This window comes from Canis aureus, chromosome 30 (assembly GCF_053574225.1).
Source record: "Canis aureus isolate CA01 chromosome 30, VMU_Caureus_v.1.0, whole genome shotgun sequence".
Taxonomy (NCBI): Eukaryota; Metazoa; Chordata; class Mammalia; order Carnivora; family Canidae; genus Canis; species Canis aureus.
Window position 1 is genome coordinate 38,708,732 of NC_135640.1, and position 24,419 is coordinate 38,733,150.

Genomic DNA, 24,419 nt, shown 5'->3' on the forward strand with positions numbered 1-24,419 from the left:
CTCAGGAGAACAAGAAGGGGGAGGGCGGTGCATGGATGTTTGGCGCATGTCACTCAGATGTGCTCAGCAGGTGCATTTCATGACTCCAGGGGGACGCCCCCACCGCTGAGGCCATTCTCTACACCTGTATGGCTCTAGCGGGAAGGTAGCTCTATGGTCCTTCCCCTCCCACCTCCCTGAGCTCCTCACACTATGATTTGCTACTGGCTGAGATCATTCACCACAACCTGCAATTCGAAGAAGCTGTTTGGCTTACCTTTCATCACATACCTTGAAGGTATGTGGTTTCACAGACTCCGAAGGGGCTCCACAGACTGGGAGGAGAGATTGCCATGTGGAAAGGATGCCTCACTGAGTAAGGGGCAGGGGGATTGGGTGCTTGCCTTGGGACCCCAGGTGGCAGGAGCCCTGAACCACTAAATCTTGCTGGTTTTGAGCTTTGCCACTTGAGAAGCTGATATGGAAGTTACATCTTGTCTTCAGCATCCTGAGGTGCTCTGTGACAGCACAGTGGTCCACTGAGGGGTACTTGATTTCTTTCCTTAACTAAGTATTGAGGTGGAGCATGAAGAATGGTGGAAGGAGGAGAGACAGGGCTCTGTGTGTGTGTGCTCACACTTGTGCTTGGGAGTGCAGGTATAAAGTAAGGTGGAAGTGGGCCAGGTGATGGCTGGGGTGGAGCTCACGGTGCTCCTCTGGTGGGGGTCCCATGTGGTGCCACAAGGGTACGGACCAAGAAAGATTGGCATCCTTGGAAAGATTAACTGTTTCAAAAAGTCCATTTGAAAATGTGTCTAATGTGTTTTGTGGGGAAATCCCTCCTACTGAATAATTCTCATGGGATGGGCTCTGGGGCTCCTCTAAAGGGTTTCTAATCAGAGAAGTACTCAATAGGATCGCTTCAGTACCAGCAAACAGCCAGGGCTTCCTAGGGGTCCTGGCATCTGTGGACCACTGCAAACAGGACATCAGGTTGAGGGGACACTCCAGAGCAGGCTTCCTGAGACAGTAGAGCAAATGCCACTAAAGTCAGATGGGCTGCTCTGTAGTCTCTTCATGGAGGTAAAGAGAGTTGGGAACATAATTCAGATGAATTCCCTCTACATCTGATCCTTTTGGTGACTCCTTTGTCCTTTCATTCTCTGAATATTGTCACACAGAGGTAGTGGCCTCCTTACTGAATGTGTCTGGCCCTGATGGCCTGTGTGTAGATCTCCTCCAGCTCCGACTCACCTGAAAGCAAATCTGGTTTTACAGTGAGGATTCTCCCCTTACCAAGGACTCTACATGCAAAGCAGAAGAATCTGGGGAATGTTCTTCCCCAGTGTTCCAAAGGGATGGGAAGCCATCCTCAGGAATAATGCCTATTGATGCAGAAGGAGGAGAGGGGGCTGAGGGCTGTCATGTTTGGAGAGGTCCCTCAACAGCTCTGATATACCTCCCTCATCCTGATCACAAGACAAGGGTATGTCTGGCCTCCTTTGAGCCACAGGAATAAATTTAACTTTTTATTTCCCAGGTAGATTCATAAGAGCGTCAAACTCTAGGTAACAGCAAGGGAAAGACTCTAAATGTGCCTCCCTTTGCATGGGATTTGGGTATGTTGAGTTTATGACCTCATGGAGACAGAGGAATGAGAAGGGACTTATGGCTCCAGGCTTTCTTTTTCTGTGGCCTGCAGTGTTCATCCCAGAGGGCAGAAGGGAACTCCCCCAGGGTGTGCCCAAGCAGGGATGCATAGAGTGTCAGCAAGCTGGACCATCATCAATTCAATTCCATTTCACACATATTTATTGAACTCCTACTATGTGTAGGTACCAGTGCTCTGGCCATCCCTTGTCAACGTGCTGGCAGGCTGGTGGAGAAGAGGCTCAGATAAACAGAAGATAAGATGGAGAGATTTGTGCTTGGGTGCAGTTTATCCAGGTTTGGAGAATCACTCAAATCTCCCCGAGGAACTGCCACCCCAGCAATGATGGGAAAGATGATGGGGGTCACTAGTTATATAAGATGGGTGGTTGGGGTTGGTTGGTTAAGAAGGGTCTGGGTGAGGCAGACAGGATGCACCTACCCAGCCTAGGGCACGTGGTTTGTCACCCACACTTGGGCAAGCCAGGAGGCAGGACTCAATGCTTGAGACTTGGAATTGGATTTATCTTTGACTGCAGAGAAGTTACCTACTGGAGCAGCAGTTTTTCTTACCATCAAGGTGATGAGAAGGTGTACTTCGGTGGATGGGAAAATGTTAGGAATTTAAAATGAGGTAAAATACTTGAGTGTCTTGCTCAGTGTAGGTATCCAATACATGAAAGGCAAGAATGGCAGACCCATGTGGCAAAGAATCTATCATTACTTCCAGCAGCAACAACCTTTTTTCCTGACTCAACCCAATGTAGAGTTCCATGGGACTCTGCTTCTCTTGGTGACAGCCAGTTGGGCCAGTGGTGGGTTCCTGGCCCAAGGGGTGGGCCCAACTAATCAGAATCCTTCTCTCTTGAGTCTAGACTAATGGTCATGGTCACAGAGCTAGTTAATGGGAAAGAGATGTTGAGTTGGGATCAAGGCTGGTATTATGGCAGATAAAATCCGCAAAAAAGCTCTTCACAAAAAAAGCAACCCCCCTCCTTTATTTATTTTTTAAAAAAAGATTATTTATTCATGGGAGACACAGAGGCAGACACATAAGTGGAGGGAGAAGCAGGTTCCCTGTGGGGAGCCCAATGCAGGACTCAAGCCCAGGACCCCTGGGTCATGACCTGAGCCAAAGGCAGATGCCCAACCACTGAGTCACTCAGGTGCCCCCCGCCCCCACCTCCTTTTTTAAAAAAATAAGTAACAAAAACTCATTTGGAAAGAGCTGTAGGGGGGTGCCAAGAGGATTTGAGAGCCAAGATATATGGGCCCAGAAGAGACAAAGGGTAGCTTAGGTTGAGTTAGTCATTTTGTTGCAATGAGCAGAAATCCATTCACATGAACTAAAAACAGAATTATTCAGGTCTCACAGACATCTAAGAACAGAACATCTTAAGACATCTGACAAAAGAATAGGATCCCATAGGCAGATAGAATTACATTAAATTTATAAATAAACAGGGGATGTGGTGGAGGAAGAATTGACATCTTTATATTACTAACTTTATAGCATTTTATGACTTTCAGTGAAGTTTTATAGTTTTCTTCATAAACGTCTTCTTGTTCTATTTCTAGGTATTTCCTGGTTATTTTTGTTCTTCTAAATAGAATCTTTCACCAAAGCTTTTCTGGTTGGTTTTGCTATTATCTAGGAAAACTGATATCTGTGTATTTAAGCTTGCAACTACTCATCTTACTGAACTAGATAACATCTGATGGTTTTTCAGTGGATTCTTCCGAATTTCCCCGTAGACAGTCCTATCATCCGCAAAGAACAATAATTTTTCTCTTCTTTCCCCCTATTTTTAGCTCCTTTCTTTTTCCTTGCCTTCCTGATACTTCATCCTTGCACTCTGGGGGAGCCTCGGGGGTTGCATCAGCCTTGGGTGACAGTGACAGACCATCTCTAGAGGTGTTTTCCTCACAGCTCATCTATTTTGGGTTGACAGAATTGAACATCAGAGGGTCATGTATTCTCAAGTCCTGCAGTCTTCTTGTCATACCTCTGAGGGAAGAAATTTTGTACACACTGAAGATTAGCTTGGATAATTTAGCAGAATTGTAAGGGAAGAGTGAAGAGGAGAAAGAGTTTAGGCTTGGAACTTATATAGGGTTTGTGTTTAAGGTGAGGATTCACATGGAAGGCATGTTTAGGAGATTTCACTTGATTCTGATTCAAAGCACATAGATCATTGAGGTGGGGTCCTTTGGTCAGTCTGCAACATCCAGTCTTAGTCCACTCGGGCTTCTGTAACAAAATACCACAGACTGGGTTGGGGTACAACAGACATTTATTTCTCACAGTTCTGGAGTAGGGAAATCCATTATCAAGGTGTTGGCTAATTCCTGGTGAGAGCCCTCTCTCTGGTTTGTAGGTGGTCTCCTTTTTGCTGACTCTTCATATGGTGTAAGAGAAAGAGAGCTGTGATGTCTCTTCTACTTCTAAGGGCACCAAGCCCACCAGGAGGATCTACCCTCATGACCTCACCTAAACCCAATTATCTCTCAAAGGCCCCATCTCCTAATACCATCATATTAGGAGTTAGGACTTCACCATATGAATTCTTTTTTTAAAAAAAGATTTTATTTATTTATTCATGAGAGACAAAGAGAGAGAGAGAGAGAGAGAGAGAGAGCCAGAGACATAGGCAAAGGGAGAAGCAGGCTCCCTGTGGGGAACCAATGCAGGACTCCATCCCAGGATCCGGGGATCATGCCCTGAGCTGAAGGCAGATGCTCAACCACTGAGCCACCCAGGTGTCCCCACAATACGAATTCTGGGGGGACACAGATATGCAGTCCATGACATCTGCCTTGCAGGAGTAGGAATGGTCATTGACATAGATGTCATTGACTGTAATGTGATCAGACTTACACGTTGGACTTTATTCACAGACCTACTGATTTACTGCAGGGCTGGGATTTGTAGCCACTGCCTGATTCTGTGTTGGCTCTCTTTCCCTGATGGCTGTGACAGTGGACTCTGTTCAGTGCCACATTGCCCTTTCGGAAGTAGTTTGTTCTTTTGCTAACAGATGCTTAATTGAATAAGAAGTAAGGCTGAGTGAGATGCTGCTATGTTTTCTGTGACCTCCCCGGGAGGTAGGGGTCCATAAGGCAGGGATAATGATGGGTTTGGCAGGGCCCTACCAGGCTTCCTGAATAAAACAATCAGAGGATTGTCAAAAAGCAGAACCACTAACCTTGTTCTCTGTCTGCTCTTTGCCCTGTAAAGCTGATCTGAATATGGAGATTTTGACCGCCTCCCCTTCCCCGAAGCTAATCATTCTCATTATTTCTGCATGCCTCTGCCGTGGGGCCTCTGCCCCCTGAGTGTTTTAAAAGCTGTCATCACATGAGTCATGATAGTTCACAAAGGATGGAGAAGTGCTTCTCTGTTAGAGGTTCTTGAGCTTTGGTTGGGGGTCTTCTTCCAGCCCCTATAACTCAAGACCCATTTCCTAGCTCACCTGGAAGACATAGAAGACCTTCAATTAGATGATTGTCTTGTCCAAAGCCAGGCTGAGTCCTTGACTAGTGAGATGGATTCCTGCACAGAAACACCCAGCACAGGTGAGACCACCATGCAGTGCTCCATGAGATTGGGAGGGGCCTTAGCTTCCCTGTTGGGTTTCTCATGCGTGACTGCATGTTTCCCTCTGGTGCAGCCACAGCCACTGGTGTCCCCAGCCTTTAACCAATTACTGTGGTTACAGCTGTCACAGGGCATGCATCTAGCCTGAGAGAGGACAGCTTTGGCTGACTTGTTAAGTGGTGACTGGTGGATAGAGCTAATTGTAGGGAGAGCCTGTGTCTTTCCACACCAGGATCATTTCAGCAGTCACTCTTCCGATTTCTCTACTCTGTACCCACTTTCTTCTTTCTAGTGCATTCCTCTGTGTTAGTCGATCATTTAAGAATGAAAATTAATCATGTCATCTTTTCCATGTCTTCCCACCTCCAAACTTAAAAATCCTTTGAGGATTTCACTGTGTCTCAAGAGAAAGCCAACCAATTTCCTTGACATGCATGGCCTGTGACGACCTGCGTGGTGCCCTGTCCCCTCACTTTCTCAACCTTGAGCCTGCTCCTCTGTCTTTGCATCTTTTAGTTCTGAGCTGGTATGCTACTTTCTGGAGCAGCTGAGATAAAACTACCTACCAGGAAAATCTCTAAATTCTGGAGGCTGCACCCCATAAATTTTATTACTCACTCACAGCCCAGCTTGATGCATGTGTTCTCAGTCATGGCCATTCTCCAAGTGGAAGATGGCATTAAAGGTTTGTAATGACCTAGACCTAGAGGTGACCTAGATCAATTACACTGGCCAAAATGCAGGCACACATGAGGTCCTGTTCTTGATGGCACTTATTACAGCTTTAATCTCACATGTGCTTATGTGATTCTTTGGTTAAGGCTGGCCTTCTCCACTCAGCTCCATGAGGTCAGTGACAATCATTTTATAGGCAATTTAGTTGCCCAGGAAATACTCAACTTGAGCATTAATGAATACACATGTGTCCAAGTTTGTTGCATGTGCTTTACAGAAAATGTCTCCCCCAACATATTTGAGGGCAGAGGGACATAGAGAAATCCTGTACTATCATTTAGTGAACAGCCAAGAAAGATCATGATTTGGTCAGAGTTCAAAGTCAGCTTGTAGACACACACTGGAGTCCAGCACAGATGGACACTGAGACATAGGTACGTTTCTATCTGTCTTATAGAAAAAAAAACCAAACTATTCCCCAAGCTTGTGATGGCCTCAAGGGCAACAGTGTTCTGAATACTGCAAATCCAGGATCCTATTTATCATGTATATATTTTTCATGTCATTCCTTCCATATGGAACATAGCCCTTCCTTTCCACTCACCCTTCCTAGGAGAGGAGATGTCCTTGGACTATGGTCAGTGGAGCCAGGCTTTGGCCTGGATCCAGTCACTATTGGTGTTATACTGTAAGCACTATAACTTCATCCTGCCTCAGTCTACCCCTCCATAAAGTGAGTATAATAATCCCCCAGTGTTCTAGGGAAGGAATGGAGTCTTTTCCATGTGTCAGCCTGAAGCAAGATACTGAGCACTGTAATCTTAGCAATATTAGAAAGTAGGTACTTTATACCCATTTTACAGACAAAGATATTGAGTCTAGGAGAGGATAAGGAAATGCTCAAGGTTGTGCAGATAGTGAGGGGTGAAATGGAATTTCTTATCCAGGTCTGACTTGAAAGCCTGTGGTCTTTGACACCTACATCACTCAATGTGAGGCACTGAATACCAATGTACCTTGTAACTAATGATATTTCTTATCCACATAGGGCATCATTCAAGTTCTATAGTCCTCAGTGATGCTCATGGTGTCTTCCTCATCCATTATATTCTTAGGGGTCCTCTTGATTCTGAATTCTGACAGTGGTGGTGGCAGGTAGAACAATGGCCCCCAGAGGTACCCACGGTCTGGTCCCTGGGACCTGTGACTACATTGCCTTATATATAGTGAGTTAAGTCAAGGATTTTGAGATGGGGAGGAAGGTTATTCTGCTTGTCTGGGTGGGCCAATGCCATCATGGAGTCCTTATAACAGGAAGACAGGAAGGTTGTATCAGAAAACGTAAGACTACCAAGCTACATTGGAGAGATGGCCTTAGAAGGTGGGAGGAGGGGGTGGGAGCCAAGGAATGTGGTGGCTTCTAGAAGCTGGAAAAAAGTAAGGAAGCAGATCCTCCCTTGGGCTTCCAGAAAGAACTCAGCCCAGCCAAAACTTTGACTTTACTCCATAAAACTCATTTTGGAGTTCTGATTTCCACAACAGTTACCATAAATTTGTGTTGTGTAAGCTACTAGATTTTGGTAATTTGTTGCAGCCACAATAGGAAACTAATAAGGTGGTATTTTCTTATACCTTAACACTTGGTATGATCTTGTAACTTTAACTATTATCCATGTGTTAATTATTATCACCCTAGCTGTGAAACTAGGACAGGGGAGACCATCCTCTCTGTAAGGTTAGTACAGACACAAAAGAGGGCTTGTGAAAAAATTTGTTGGGTCCCAAACCAAGGCCCAGTGTTGAGGCCATTGAGAAGGTCAGCAGATCATGGTGTCACTGGGCCTTGTCTCTGGGGTGGAAACTGTACAACTTCATCACCCCATGGTCTCTGTAGGACCCCCTCAGACAGGGATGTGTTGATGGTTGAAAGGAGCCAGCAGTATTATGGGGTCTGCAACTTCCAGGACCAGACCACTGTGGCTGAACTCAACACATGGTGGTGCCCTGCTTTGGAGGTGGGCCAGTGTTGGCTGTCACTAGCAGTTCACTCATGGTTCAAGTATAGCTCAGGATCTTCTGTGTGATTTGTTTGCAACCAAGCCAGCAGCCTCTGCAGCACCAGGTCCCCAAGCCAAGCTGATGAACATAGTGGCCACAGAATGGCTTTGCTACTGCAGTGCTTTGAGCAGAGATGGAGCAATGCAGGCTCTGCACCACTTGTAATATTCCTCTGGTGTTCCATCCTCCCACAGCAGTGAAGCTCTGAGCAAAGGAAGATGTATATCTCCACCGTCCTCCTGGCATAGGTTAACAGCAGGGTGAGATAGCTTTATTAATTTGATAACCTCCTAGGTGGGCATTCAGTAGTGAGGGACCTCCATGGAGCTGTTCATGAAAGGGTTGGGTTTGGCTTTTATGATTATCTGGGGCTAAATGAACAAAGGCATTCTCCAGCTCTCTAGGGTATCACTGGGCTTTCAATCTACTTCTTACTTATTCACGACAACCCCTTATGTGCTTTGTGCTCATAAATCAAAGAGCGTTCAGTGCTGCAAATCACTGTAGGGATGTCATCCTCCCTGAATTTTATAAACAAATAAAGCAAAGCTTGGATAAATGGAGTGTCTTGTCCATGGCCACATTGCCAGGCCCTGGACCAGAGTCCTTCAGGGATGGTGTGTCATCTCCTGGAAAGCATAGACCACAAACAGAGCTGATGCAGCCCATCCCACCTTCCCATCAAACATGGGAAGCTGCACTTGTCCATACCCTGGCCCTTAGAATCTCCTTGCTGGCCAGGTTACAAAATCTTCTGCTAACATTCCCTGGGAATGGAAGTGGGGGGAAGATCAGAAGCAAGCAAATAGTGGGCTACCCCACAGCTATTTTAGTACAAACCCTGGAAGAGTGGTGAGGAGGAAGTGTGGCTGTCAGGATAAACCCACTGCTTTCACTAACATCTCAAATAATAATGGCTCCAACAAGAGCGTTGTCTCACCTGAGACAGTCTTCATTAAGCATTCCAGGGCTGTGTAGCACCTCCTGATATCAGGAGCAATGTTTCTACCAACTTGCTCTTCCACCATCCTCAGGTCCTACCCTTTCCCCCCTGGTCACTTGGGTCCACATTCCAGTTCTAGGAAGGAGATATGGAGACGGATGCCTGGGAGGATGGATATAGAGGGACAGCACATGGTCTGTGCCACATGGGTCATCTTGTGGCCTAGACTATGGAGATGGATATGTATATGCCCCAAGTTCTTCAGACAGTTGGCATCTGTCCACTTCTCTTGGCAAGTGTGTGACTGGGGATGTGTGACTGATATGGTTGGTGTACCAGATGTTCTTAGTGCCTGCCCAGTGCTCCCCAATTAATGTGACAGCCTCCTTTTCTGAACCTCTGTGACTCCCCTAGGGCTTCTCCCAGCCTGCATGCAGGGCAACTAGGGGTGACAGGGTGTCATTGCCACTCAGTGCAGTCCCCAGCCAATGCCTGATAAGGGCTGGAGGACAACCATTATGGTTCTCTCGCTCCTTGGGCGAGCTCACTCCAGCACTGTTCCCTGCACACAGAGCAACCTGCTTGACGCTGCACTCTTGGTTAGCTTTGCTCCTTCCTATGTCATGTTCTCACTTCCCTCTCCATGCTCCCTCAGATAACCTCCCAGATAAACCTCTTGCATTTCAGTCCTTGCCTCAAAGTTTACTTCTGGGGGAAGCCAACCCTAGACATATGGTGAGGGAGATGTGTGGGCATTTTTAGCTAAAACTCCAGGTTTAAGGATTCTGGACCATATGTTTTGTTTACATCCTATTTTTCATAATCTCTTTTTATTAAGAAATCAGCCTCTTTGGATTAAAGTGGGCAAGAATTGGTTTAGTGTTTATACATCAAGAGTTGTTTTGTCCCTTTCCTTGAAGAAAAAAACCTGTCGGGGAGAAGGAAGGTGGAATGGGATGGTGTAACCAATCTGCTTTGTGTTGGGCTCTGGATGAATCTCATAGATACAAAAATGAAGGATATGTGGCCTCTCCATCCCCCACAAGTCTTCCTCCAGTAGAAGATTGAAGATGTAAGAATGTGAGGAAGCAAGTAAGGCAGAGCATACAAACATGTCACGTGGAGCTCACGTTTATGAGAGAGAGAGTGTGTGTCCTCGAGCAATGGAGGGGTCTCCATGGCCAAGTTCAGAAGAAGAAACTTCTCAAACTGGAGAGATAGAAATGGGAGAGAGGATGTCTGTGATAAGACCACATGTTCTTGCATCCACTTCACCTATTTGATCACATGAACTTCAGCCAGGAAAATCTCCCTCTGTTCCTTGGGAATTGCAGATTAACTTACTCTTGGCTTTTCCAGCTTAACTGAATATGCATTTCAGGTCACTTCAAGGATGCTTCTTTCTTCATTGATTCCTTATGACTTGGTGCTTACATCTCTGGGATATGCTGATGTCTTGGGTCTGCTTCTGCATCACAGGTTCAAACAGGGATGGTGTTCTCTACTTGTGTACCCCCATCCCTTCCCCTAGTGTTGTTATCCACTGCCCACTCTCTCTGTTCTTCCCAGATGTTCACTCACTTGTTCTTTGTCAAAGCCCCCTTGACCCCCTTACCCTCTGGACCATGTTCAAGAAGGTCCTTGCTCCCCCAAGAATAACTTCTTGTGTTTGGTCCCATCTTAGTTTCCTCAAGGCTCTCTGCCTGAGGGATAATTGCTTCCCAGGAGGATCCCTGATGCCTCTTGACATCACTTCTCTGATGGACACAAACTCTCAGTGGTCCTGGCTGCAGAGAAGCTTGAGTTGGTAGCCTGCAGAGAACTGAGCCTCTCTCCTGGTACCAATGCTATTCTAGAACTATGAAAAGCTACTCTAGTTAAAATCAGTTCAGTTTGGGATGAGACTGATTGCACTGTGGTCCCTCAAGATTTTCTGAGTCCTGTCTCTTCACTTTTTTTCTGTTATTTCTAAGCCCCAGGCTATGGCCTTCCAGTTTTCTTAATGGGAAAACTAACACAATTGTCTTCCAGACAGATTGTAACATCTCTATCTTGCTTTAAACTAGATGCCTGACCTGGATTGAATCAGTCCTGTGTACATCTTTTGGCTTCCCCTGGCCTGGGACCACACTGATTCCCAATGTGAGAGCTCCCTAGGAAATCATGTCAGTGTCTCTATGTGGGGTTTTTATAGTTTAAAACATGGCTTTCTATTAAGTGGTCTGACTTGGTTCTCTGAGTTAAAAGTGACTCTAGTAGGTTTTAGGGATAAGGTCTGACTAGCATGGAGTTGTGTGCGTTTCTATTGTGTCAGTCATTCTATCCTGGGCCCATATACACATGAAAGATCCATAACTCAATATACCATCATGGATGAGGATGTGGACTACTTCTCTCCTCTTCTTCTCACCATTCCTGCTATCCAGGTTGCTCTTCTTTGCTGTCTCATCTAGATTTCCACTTTAGATCCCTTAATAATAATAGCTATTACTTAGGATAATTAATGCTAGCTGCTGTAATGAACAACCCCACATCTCAATGATTTATTGCACAAGAGGTGAGTATCTCCCTCCTATGAAGTCTGATGAGCATTGTGTAGCTCTTTGGGGCAGTTCTCCACCCAGGGGGGTGACTCAGGGACTCAGGATCCATCTCTTGGGTGACTGCTATCTTGGGTCATTTGTTTCTGAGAGGAAGAGCTTAAGGGATTATATGGTATATTGATTTTCTAGGCCTTCCATAGCAAATTGCCACAAACTGGGGGCAGATGACAATAGAAGTTAATTGTCCACAGTTTTGGAGGCCAGAATCCAAAATCAAGGTATTGGCAGGGTTGGTTTCTTCTGGAGATATGGTGGGAGAATCTGTTCTATGCCTCTCTCCTAGTGTCTCATGCTTCTGGAAACGCTTGAGTTTCCTTGGCTTGTAGACATACAACTTCAATCTCTGCCTTAACTTGTACCTCTTCTGTGTGTATCCCTCTCCCTCTCTCTGTTTCTTTTTATAAGGACACTGTCATTTAATAAGGTCACCTTCATAGGCTCCAGGGGTTAGGATTTGGATGTATCTTTTAGATGAACACTACTCAAGCTAGCACACACAGTTTGTTTTATTGTCAGTCCTAGAGAGGCAGACAAATCTACCCACATTCCAGTGGCCAGAACTAATCACACAGTACAGCCCTAGTTGTGGGGGAGGATGGGAAAGATAGTCTTCTAGTGTGTCTAGAGAAAAGAAATGGAGGATGTAGACACTTGGCCAGTCTCTGACATTGGCTAACACTCAAGGGGCACTTACTCTGTGTCAGATGTCCTGCTAAGGACTTTGCAAGGATAATTGCATTTTAATCATTTTCATCCTCACAAGAAACCTTTGAGGTAAATACTCTCAAGTTAGTAAACAGAGGCAGAGAGTCCTTTGAATGATTTCTCAAGGTTATTTGTAGGTGGTGGAAGCACTGTTTTTGTCTAAGCAGACTGTTTTCAAAGCCTATCCCTTTGGCTCCTGTATGAGATGGCCCCTAACTACACTGACCCGTGGCTATTTGTCCCTGTGGGACACAATTGTTATCCTTCCTTACATGTCCTCAAGCTTGTTCTCTGACTTTCCTTTACTCATCACTGGGAAACCACCTGGGTGGAGCCAAGTGCTTTTTTTTGGGTGCTGCCTTTCCTAGGAAATGCTCATCCCTTCACCCTTAGAAGTCTTTCAGCTTTCTTTCCCTCACAGTGACTTGTTCAAGGACACCTCAATGGACACCAATGAAGCAGCCAAAGTAGTCACCTGCCAGCCCAGTAACCGGATGGAACCTACTGGCAGGAAGGACAATGCGGATGTCCCAGATTGATTGAAGTAATGCTGACAAGTTCATCTGCCAAAGAAGAGGAACTGGCAAGTAGAGCCTGATGAGTGGCCCACAAGCACAATTATTGACTTTTGAGCTAGAGGATACTGCACATTTATTTCTGTTTTGGCCGCCCACAGGACTGCATTTCGGCAGCTCTAGCATAACCTACATCAAGCTACACAACATCAATTGGCTGCTTGTTTGAAGTGGATCCAAACTACCTTGTCTGAATAGAGAACACAGCATATTTGTAAGCAAGAAGGCCTTGGATTCATGGTGTGTGAGGAGGAGGAGATCAGGGTTACTTTCCTTCTCCTGCTGCCCCTTCTGTTCTGGAAAATTTTCTGCTAGCTCTCAGAAGTCCAAGAAGGAAAAGATGCTTGTGTAATTTTGGATTTCATTACTGATTTTTGATCCAGATCTGGGTGGTACACACAGTAGAAAACAATATTTTTGTGAAGAAATGAAGTCCAGGAGAGGACTGAGGTTGGTGGAGGGGTAAGACAAAGGAAGAAAGGAATCAAGAAAAGGGAGAGGAGCAGGAAGGGGGAAAAAAAGGAACAAATAAGCAGGAGGAAAGATTTCCCTCTAGCTTGGTTTTGAGGTAAGAAAAAATGTTTCTCACCGTGCCCCTGGCAAGTGCATAGTCAGGGTATATACATGCCTGCTAAAAGTTCTGTGAATTCTCTGTCTGCAGATGCAGTAGGCTTCATTATGGGAGCTGGAGACCCGTGTCCAGGCCGTGGATGTGGGGAGCACCTGAGAGCATGATCTGGCACCAGTTCACTTTGTACTTGCTGTGTAAAAGGCATTGTATCAATTCTGCAGGGACACAGAGTGAACGATGCAATTAGTTCTCACAGTTTGCTTTGGTTAGGCACAATGTTAAGGCATGACCATATGTCTGCAAGGAGCTTGCTTTTTAATGGAGGTGATAGACATACTCACAAATAAGATAAAATGTCAAGCTTTTTGGCAGATAGATGAAGAATGGAAGGGAGTTAGATCAATTTCAACAAGAGAATGCTTCATGGAGAAGTACGAATCTTGAAAAAAGCATAGAGCTTAAACATGTGGGGATAGGGAAAGGGACATTCCTGGAAGGTCAGATACAGAGGCAAGAAAACACTTGTTTGGGAGAATAGTAGCTGTTACAATTTGGGAAAAGCACAGGATCTTGGAGTGGTATGGTGGAACCAAAACTTAGAGAGATAGGTTAAGGCCAGGCCAGATTACAGATGGCCACTGTGGCAGAGATGGCTAGTAGTATACCAGCCTGTCTCCGGCTTGTCTTGGAAACGCAGCCATTTTACACTTCTCAGCTTTTTTCACAGTTATATGTGACCATGTGACATGTGAACCCCAACCAATGAGACAGGGACAGAAGCCATTTACCAGAAAAGATGAGTAGACACCATGGGTGGGTGGAGGGTGAATCTGTTCAACTGCACCCCCACTTCTTACCATTCCAGTTGCCACCACCACCACCATTACTATTACTACCACCATCACCACTGCCATTACCATCACCACCATTAATACAACCATCAACCCCCCCACTAACACCACTACCAATACCACTTCTACTATCACCATTACCGCCACCGCCACCATCGCCACTACTGCTACCTCCACCACTATCACCACCACTGCCACCGTCAATGCCACCATGACCATCACTATCACCGCCACCGCCACTGCCAGATCCACCATTATCACCACTACCATCATAATGCCACTATTGCCATTACCCCTGACAGGAGAATCAAGTACACATGCTTATGCCAGGTGTTGTTCTAAATATTCCCACATCTTACCTATCTCATTTAACCTTGATGTTGACCCTATGAAGGGGTCATTATGATAAACTCCATTTTGAATATATCTTTTAAACCACTGCTTGTGTTCTAAATTTCAAGAATTTGAGCCCATCTATGCTTTTGATTTTCTTTTTTTGAAGTCAATTCTTAAATCATAGTGTTTAGGTCACACATGTTTTAGGCTTTGTTTTCTTAATCATGCTCACCATGAGTCTTATAGTCTTTTAGTTAAATTTGAATAGTAGACCAGGGTTTTTAAATACAAGCACATTCAGTGGCAGATGGAAGAGTTTCCAGCAAAGTACTATAGCATATAAACGTTTAGTGTTATATTACTCCTTAAAACTTGGGTAGCAACAGCCATTGCCTTGATAACTGTCCTTCACTCTTATTACTCTTGCTCTGTTGATGAAATTATATAAAACAAATAAAATTAGGTGTTTAGAAATTTAACCTACAGTGGAACAGAAAAGTGATGAAGATGGGTTTTGAAACAAAATGGCCTGATCTGAGTGCTTAATCCCTCTGCTACCTCCATTGATTCCTTCCACCTCTCTACAGCTGCCATTATTTACTGATTTTGCTCTTTATCCATGTCATCACCCATGCTTCTAATTGTTCTACTTTCCTTCCAGCCACCTCCATCTCACATTTTTTTTTTTAGCCTTCACCTGGATCTCAGCCATTTCTCAGAGTACACATTCCCTCCTCTCTTTATGTGTTGCCTGTGGTTTTTAGTTAAATTTTACCTTTAAAAACATTGCATAGTCTTGCAGTCGTTTTTTTTTTTTAAAGATTTTATTTATTTATTCATGAGAGACACAGAGAGAGGCAGAGACATAGGGAGAGGGAGAAGCAGGCTCCATGCAGAGAGCCTGATGTGGGACTCGATCCCAGACTACAGGAACACGCCTTGGGCAGGTGCTAAACCACTGAGCCACCCAGGCATCCCAGTTATACAAGTCTTATAACAAAAGCAGCATGTTCTATTTCCCAAAGGAAACTCTTTCAACTTCTTCAGATGTTTCTTTGAGGATTTACCTCTTATTTCTAAAACATGCTTAACATAACTCTTACTATTTCAGTTTCAGATGTTATATGTGACTTTCTAAATCAAATACAAGGATTTACCACCCTCTCAATCTTCCCCTTCTATTCTTCCAATAGAATTATGTTTAAATCAGGTTTGGTATTGTCATTATTATGTCTATGTTAATATAATCTTAGCTGAATCATTTAATGTACCCTCCACTGAATTTTCTTTCCCCAGAGTTAATAATTGTCTTTTTTTCTTCTTAGGTTTTAAGTTCTTACTCCTATTTTAATCTCAAGTTTTCCACCCTCAATGTATCTGTCCCCAATACATTCAAATACTTCAAGTAATCTGTAGTTTCCTTCATTCTTGACATATTCCTCCATCCTCTTGCTTCACTAGGACTGCAGCACAGCTTTCATACTGGAGTGTGACACTGGAGTGTCTTTCTGTCTATCCCTCAAGCAGTCACTTAATTTGTCTCCTGAGTTAAAGTTCTGAACTTCTGACTCTCATATGGCCCTGTTTCTTGGTTAACTCCTTCATGTTGATGGGACATATCTTTGGGTTATAAGAAAGAGTATCTGGAAGGTGTTTTTTTGAGATTGTGCATTTTTGAAGATGTGTTTTTCTTAACATTTGCAATTGAGTGACAGTTTGGCTAGGTATAAAAATGTAGGTTGTGAATAATTATTTTCAGATTTCTTATACTGCATTTTCCCCAGCTTTACTGATGCATAATTTACAGATAAAATTTATTTCTGAAAAGTGTGTATTTTTTTATAATTTTGGTAATATATATAATTGTGTAGCCACAACTACAATCAAGATTTGGATAGTTCTATCATTCTAAAAAGTTATCCTTCTACAGTCAGTCCTCAGACAACTACTTCCCTGTTTTGTGTCACTATAGTTTTATCTCTTCCAAAATTTCATATAAATAGTATCATACAGTTTACAGACTTTCGTGTTTCTCATTTTTCACTTAGCATGATGTTTTTGAGACTATGTTGCATTAATATTTTATTCATTTTTTATGGCTGAGATGTATTCTACAGTATATATGTACTGCAATTTGTCCCTTCACTATTTGGTTTGTATCAGTTTTAGGATTTTATTTATTTATTTATTTATATTTTTAAATATTCATTTATTTATTCATGAGAGACACACACACAGAGAGGGAGAGAGAGAGAGAGAAAGAGAGAGAGAGAGAGAGAGAGAGAGAGAGAGGCAGAGACACAGGCAGAGGGAGAAGCAGGATTCTTGCAGGGAGCCTGATGTGGGACTTGATCCTGGATCCTGGGATCATGCCCTGAGCCAGAGGCAGATGCTCAACTGCTGAGCCACCCAGGCATCCTTGGTTTTAGGATTTTATTAATCATCCTACAACAAACATTTGCATGTAAGTCTTTGTGTGTACATATATTTCTATTTCATTTCTTTCTCTGTGAGTGGGTGAGATTTCTGGGTCACATGGTAGGTTTGTGTTTTGATTGGTAAGCAATGGCCGACCTGTTTTCCAAAGTGGTTGTGCTATTTTACATTCCCACCAGCAATGTATGGGAGTTAGACTAATCTCATCTTTGTAAATGCCTGGTATTGTTTCCTAAGGTTTTTAAGGGGGATTTTTATTATGTACCATCTCCACTGTGGCTGAAGAGAAATTACATATCATTCGGATGTTCAATCTTTTTTTTTTTTGATGTTCAATCTTTTATCTGTGCCTTAATTTTTTGGTTATGTATTAAGCTTTTATTCTGATTCCAGTATAGTTAACGTATAGTGTTATATTAGTTTCAGGTGCACCATATAGTGATTCAACACTTCCATACAACACCTGGTGTGCATCACAACAAATGCTCTCCTGACTCCCCATCACCTATTTCCTCCATCCCTCACCCACATGACCTCTGCTGACCATCAGTTTTTTGTTAAGAGTCTTTTTCTTTATTTCTTTCTCTCTTCCCTTTTCTTATTTGTTTTATTTCTTATATTCCACAAATGAGTTAAATAATATGGAATTTGTCTTTCTCTGACTTATTTTGCTCAGAATAATACTCTCTAGCTCCATCCATGTCATTGCAATAGGTAAGATTTGCTCTGGAAACGTCAAGGTTCTTCTTGGCATCCCAGTTTTCTAAAAATTTATGGTGATGTGCTTTGAGATAAGTATCTTTCATTATTCCGTACTGATTATTTGAAGCAGACTTTCCAACTAGAGCCTCATGTCTTTTAGTTCTTGGAAATTTTCCTAAATTATTTTTTTTTTGTAATTTATTCCCTTCTATTTTTCTCTGAACACAGTTTTTAAAACCTCTATTGTTTGGATGTTGGCTTTCAAGATCAAATCCTTCCATTTTATTTACTTTTCTTTCCTACTTTCCATTTCTCTATCATTTTATCTTACTAGCTAGAAGACTTTTTTCAGTTTTGTCTTTCAATACTTCTATTGTGCTTTCCATTTTGCTCTCATACTTTAAGTTTCCAAGATTTAATTTTGTTGCTTGAATGTAATTTTTTAAAATCATACTCTATTGTTGATTTCTTAAAACACTACCTACCCATATCTATCAGGATATTAATTGTAGTTTCTCCCCCTAAAGATAGATTACTATATTTGCTTCATACTTGCTTCCTTTTCTCTATTTGTTTTGGAATTTGTTTTTCTTTTCCTGTTAGATCATGATTCTCGACAGGGCAGGTGTGGGCAGAGGAGAATGTGAAGAGGCAGGAGAGGGAGGTGAAAAAGGAGGAGGATGATTTTACTTTCAGGACATATTTGGCAATATCTGGAGATATTTTTGGTTGTCACAGCTAGGGTGGGGGAACCACACCTTCTAGTGAATAGAAGCCAGGGATGTTGCTAAGCATTTTACAGTGCACAGGATGCCCACCTTCTTCTCTGTGACAAACAATTATCCAGCCCCAAATGTCAATGACACAGAGATTGAGATCCCCTGTGGTACTGAATGCTTTTGTCAAATATCTGCTGGTCCTTGGCTGTCAGTTCATATTTAAAGTGCAATGCAATAAAAAGTATCTATTGGCAGAGCTTGTTGACTGATGGATCCAACATAGAGAAAAGTGGCTGGGTCTTTTCATTGTGTGTAGATCACTGGCAGAGTTGAAGAGAAATCCTTAACTCTCCCCAGTATGAATGTGTAGGAGGCAGAGTAAGGAAGGCAGCCCATGTGCTCCCCACTGAGGAGGGAGAGGGGCCCAGGGGTCTCAGCACTATGTGTGTGAACTTATTTAGAATTAAATAATTCTCATGTTTCTATTTATTCCTTGACCCCAGCTCTGTATACCCTACCTCTGTCTCAGTCTCTCCAGAGAATAAACCTCAGCCTTCTGCTGGGTCCAGGAGGATCACTCAGGACTCACACAGACTTCTGAACCATGTTTTGCTTTAGGTGACATCTGGAGACTCTCATTGCTTCCCTGAGCTCTACCCTTGGTCCAGCCTCCCTTGGGCTCATTTGCTCTGAAAGCAGAGTTGCCACCTGCTGCTTTTCCATAGCAGCTGCCCTATATCCTGAGAGCTCTGCATAAATGTCCACCCTACTGCCAGCTGTTCCCTGAATTCTTAGTGGATAATCCCACTCCCCACCTGACTTCTCAAACTGAAGCTGTTCTGATGTTAACCCTTGATTCCATGCCCCTTATGGGCAACATTTCTAAGTTTCACCATGTCTCTTCCTTCTGTTTAGAAGAAATATGTATTTCCTTGAAAAGATCCACCATTGTCCCTGGGTGGAATCAGCCCCTTCTGGTCCTTGGGAAAGATGCCCCACACTTCCATTCTTCCTTGAATCCTTAATTTCTCCCTCATCATAGCTTCCCTTTTCTCTGAGATAATATGGTTAGGAGTTTAAAAATGAAATCACCCCATGACCCTGGTATTTCCTAAGACTCCTATCCTTCCCTCCACAACCAAATTTATTTTTACAAGTTGTCTACACTTCTTGAAAGCACTTAGCCAACTGGCATGTGTGGACTGGCCCTGACTTCCATCACTCCACATCCCTGGTGATAGTCTTGCCTTGTACCCTCTGAGATAGCCCCATGTTTCTCCTTCTTCTTGCCATTGCTCCTTCTTTTTTTCTGGATTCTTGCCATTGCTCCTTCTTTTTTTCTGGATTCTTCTATCCTCTCTACTGGGTCTTCTTCTTGCACTAGCACTAACCAACATGTACGGTAACACTAAAAGTAACCCTAGGACAATCTTATTTGTACCCATGGCTTCTGTTAGTTGGCTTTCAGATCTCCATAACCAGCTCAGACTCTATATAAAGTACATTCGAGGGACGCCTAGGTGCCTCAGCGGTTGAGCGTCTGCCTTTGGCTCAGGGCGTGATCTCACAATTCTGGAATTGAGTCCCACATGGGGCTCCCTGCATGGAGCCTGCTTCTCCCTCTGCCTGTGTCTTTGCCTCTTTCTGTGTGTCTCTCATGAATAAATAAATAAAATCTTTTTTTTAAAGGGCACATTTGAGAGAAATAACCCTTTTGTTCTATATTGTCTTGGGGGGAAGAAAGATGGTAGCCAAAATATTGCTGTAATAGCTCTATACATCTGGGCAGAGGACAGCAGGCCATCAACCTGCTGGACTCACTCTAACATGGGTGGAAGTGGCCTCCCACCTCAGCTAAAAAGCCAGTATTTCTGCTTTTCTTCTACATTAAATCCTTACTTATCCTGCCTTAACTTGGGACCATTTTAACACCTAAACTATTCATACTTCTGTTTTCCAAATTATCCTGAAATGACTTTTTGTAGTACCTTCTGTAGCTAGACCAAAGAACTATGGTCTTTCATTCTTTTTAAGTTCAAAATGAAAGCATAATTTTGTTTATTCTGTGACTTGGAGCGGAAAGGAGTAAGGCGAACCACCTCTGAAACCTACAATCACTCACACACTCATTATGCTGACCCTGGATTGAATCTTGCGGCTTAGGTTCTTGGCCCTGGCTCACACTGTAAACGCCTGGGGAGCTTGTGAAGAATGCCATTGTTCAAGCTCTACCCTAGACCAATTATGGGCCTCAGGCATCAGTACTTTTACAAAGCTTTTCATGTGATTCAAATGTGCTGCCAGAGCTGGGAGCCACAGTTTCGGTTGGGTTTTTTTTTTTTTTTTTTTGCCCAGCTTTTATTCTCTTTTGGCCAACACTCAAGTCTTACTTTTGTGGCTCTCAAACTTTAGTGGATGTTAGAATCACCTGGAGTGCTTCTTAAGCCAGATTTTAAAAATGATTTTATTTATTTATTCATGAGAGGCAGAGAGAGAAGCAGTTTACCTGCGGGGAACCCAGTGAGGGACTCGATCCCAGGACCTGGGATTATGATCTGAGCCGAAGGCAGACACTCAACCACTGAGCCACCAGATGCCCCTAAGCCAGGTTTATGAGCCTTACCCTCAGAGTTTCTGATTCAGTAGGTCTGGCTGGGGCTCAATAACTTGCATTTCTAACCAATTCCCAGGTGATCATAGTGCTGATCTGAGGACCACACTTTGAGAACTACTTCCTTACTCTGCCTAAGAGCATTAGTCTTTTAGAGTCTGCTTCTCAGAGTTAGGGTAACCTGTAGTCTCCATGTTGGCACTAAAAGTCCCACATCATGGGAAGTGCCTCTGTCCCAGTTTTCCAAAAAGATATGTCCCCATCCTAAACCCCAGAATCTGTAAATGTGATCTTATTTTGGGGGGAAACATGATCTTTTTTAAAAAAAGATTTTCAAAATTTATTTATTCAAGAGAGACATGGGGAGAGAGGCAGAGACATAGGCAGAAGGAGAAGCAGGCTCTCTGCAAGGACCCCGATGCGAGACCTATCTGGACTCTGCAATCATGACCTGAGCCAGAGGCAGATGCTCAACTACTGTGTCACCCAGGCATCCTGAAAAAGGGTCTTTATAGATGTAATTAAGAAGAATCTTGAGATGAAGAAATAATACTGGACCATCTGGTTGGGCCCCAAAGCCAATAACAAGTTTCTTTAAAATAATGAGATGGAGGAAGATTACAGACTGAAGAGAAGACCATGTGGCCACAGCAGCAGAGACTGGAGCAATTGGCCACGAGCTAAGGGATGTCTGGGGCTACTGGAAGCTGGAGGAAGCATGGAATAGATTCTTCCCTAGAACTTTCTCTAGGACTGAGTGTGAACCTGTTGATTCCTTAATTTTGGACTTTTCTGGAACTGTGAGAGAATACATTTCTCTTGTTCTTAAGCTACAAAGTTTGTGGTAAATTATTACCGTATCCACAGGAAATTGATAGAGTGGCTCTAGCCACTGCTCTTCTACTGGGTGGTGTTTCTTGTCACTTGTGCTTATGAAAAGTGAGCTATTCTGAAAAATAGATTGCCTCCACAAAGACTGGCTGATTGACTAATGAGTCTGTAAAAATGCTTCCCAGAAAGAATAAGCTAGAAGCCAGTGGATTGCAGCTAATCTGATATATTAAAAAGTTCTGAAGATTATCTATAGTAGGTCATTAAGCAGCAAATGATGTAAATAGAAAATCTATTAATATTAAATGTGCCACTTTGTTATGCAAGATATGGCAGCCCAACATTGTAGGCGTCCTGTCAGAAATGTTCTGGAGCAATTGTGCCTGGGAACAAAAAAGAGAGCACGTGGAGAGACCTGGAGAGTGCCAGCATGTCCTCAGCCAGTGGGAAAGTACTTCAAGCCCAGTCAGAGACAGAAGGGTTTTCTGTGTTTGAGAAGGTATTGGCACCTTTATATCATCAGGCCACACAGAGACAGAGCCCAGGTGAGAGATCTAGGCCACTCCCAGGTCATATCTTGTCAACTCCAGGTCACTTCTGGGGCTTTGTCCAAAATGCTTGGAAGAGGAAGGCTAAGATATACCTAGAAATCTCCAGGAATGGCAGGTTTTCTTGCAACCATCTTTGCATCCCATGCCCTGGGCTGGGTCTTCCTGGGAAACCAAGTGTGGATCTGTGTGGGGCCCCCTGGCTGGTCTACTCTGTTTTCTTCATTTCTTCTAGGTGTCCACTGGCTGCTTCTGAGGGGTATTTGGCTCCTACATCCTTGCTACATCCATGGTTTTCCTGATATTTGACTTCTGGACTATTCTGTGAACCTACCACTGTATGAACTACCTTGTCTGGGTTGCCCATACTAGTGTATGTCTAGCATATACATACTTTTTCTTGATTTTTTAAAGATATCCATCAGTTGTCTCATGTATACTCTTTTGCACGCTGTGATTACTAATTATTTAAGAACAATCAGGCCATCTGCTTTTACTTACTTTTGAAGCACCCAGATTTGGCACCAGCACACAGTGGGATCTTACCTGACATAGATGCATTCATAGTCCCTGCTATTTTTAAATTATTATTACTGAATCTGGCTCAGCTGTGAAATAAATGGGGGCCCCTGGGATGGGCCTCAAAATGTGGCTAAATGATCTAAAACACAGGGAGAAAGGATCAACACAGCAGGCGGGGGAGAGGATGATGGAGCTAGGGGCACAGCTTAACGCCCAGCATCTTTGCAAACATTCAGTGACTATTTATTGAATGAATGCAGCCTGAGGGAATTAACAGTGTCTAACATATTGTAACAGAATACTTTGTGGGTGTTTTTGCATCAAGAGAGAATCTGTTTGGAAACTCTGCAATGCCTGTTCTTACGGGACTGACTTATTTTCTAAGACCGCAGAGGAGAAACTCTGTTATATTTAGCGTCATGTTCAGCCCAAGACATAACCAGCCCAAAGGCCCAAAGTCTGTTTGAAAGCTGGTATTCTAGCCTAAAAATTCACAGGAACATCCATTCTAGTCTCCAGTGTTTGCACTGTAAATTGTACACTGAGGAATATAACCCATCTTTAAGGAAGATGTGTCCTGTGTTACTCCATTTCCAGATCCTTCTGAATCCTGAGGGTTAGGGTCCTCCTGCACCAACCCTCGAATATGACTGGCCCAGGACACAACTGTAAGGAATTGTGTTAAAATAGTGATTTTATTTTATTTTATTTTTTTAAAGATTTTATTTATTTATTCATGAGAGACACACAGAGAGAGAGGCAGAGACACAGGCAGAAGGAGAAGCAGGCTCCATGCAGGGAGCCTGATGCGCTACTCTATCCTGGGACTCCAGGATCACGCTCTGGGCCAAAGACAGGTGCTAAACCACTGAGCCACCCAGGGATCCCTAAAATAGTGATTTTAAAGAGGAAGTGATTAACACAGTTTGTAACATGGAAAGATGTAAGATCCAATACTTAGCTCTCCCAGCCAACTCTACAGCTAGTTTTGCAGCATGAGCTCACAGAAAACATAAAGTGCTTCTTGCTAAAAATAGAAGCAATTTGTCCAGATACAATAGGCTAGTATGACAGGCTTTGCAACCTTTCTTCCTTTTTTAACAACAACAAAAAATTGTTAGTAAGCTACAAGACTGTGGGTTTTTAATTTGTAGGTTTGCTATTGAAGTTTTTAATTTGGGAAGGCTGACATAAAAAAAAATGCTTGGCTTGCAAAGCTTTCAGAAATTTAGGTGATGTTTTCTTTGGGATTTATTTACTGATTTCATTGAGAGTTTGGAGTACAGGAAAGTGAGGGTAACTGGTTTTGAGTGTGGTTGAAATTATACTACACAAAGGCTCTAAACTGGAGAAATAGAACAAATTATCTCCTGTCAATGGGAAGATAATTATTTCAAATACTAACAATCTTGTATTAGTCGCTTTGGGAAAAAGTTAGAACAATTTTTATGTCAGTTCCTTGTAAATTTTAACTGGAATTGTTATGGGACTTTATCACTAGGTCCC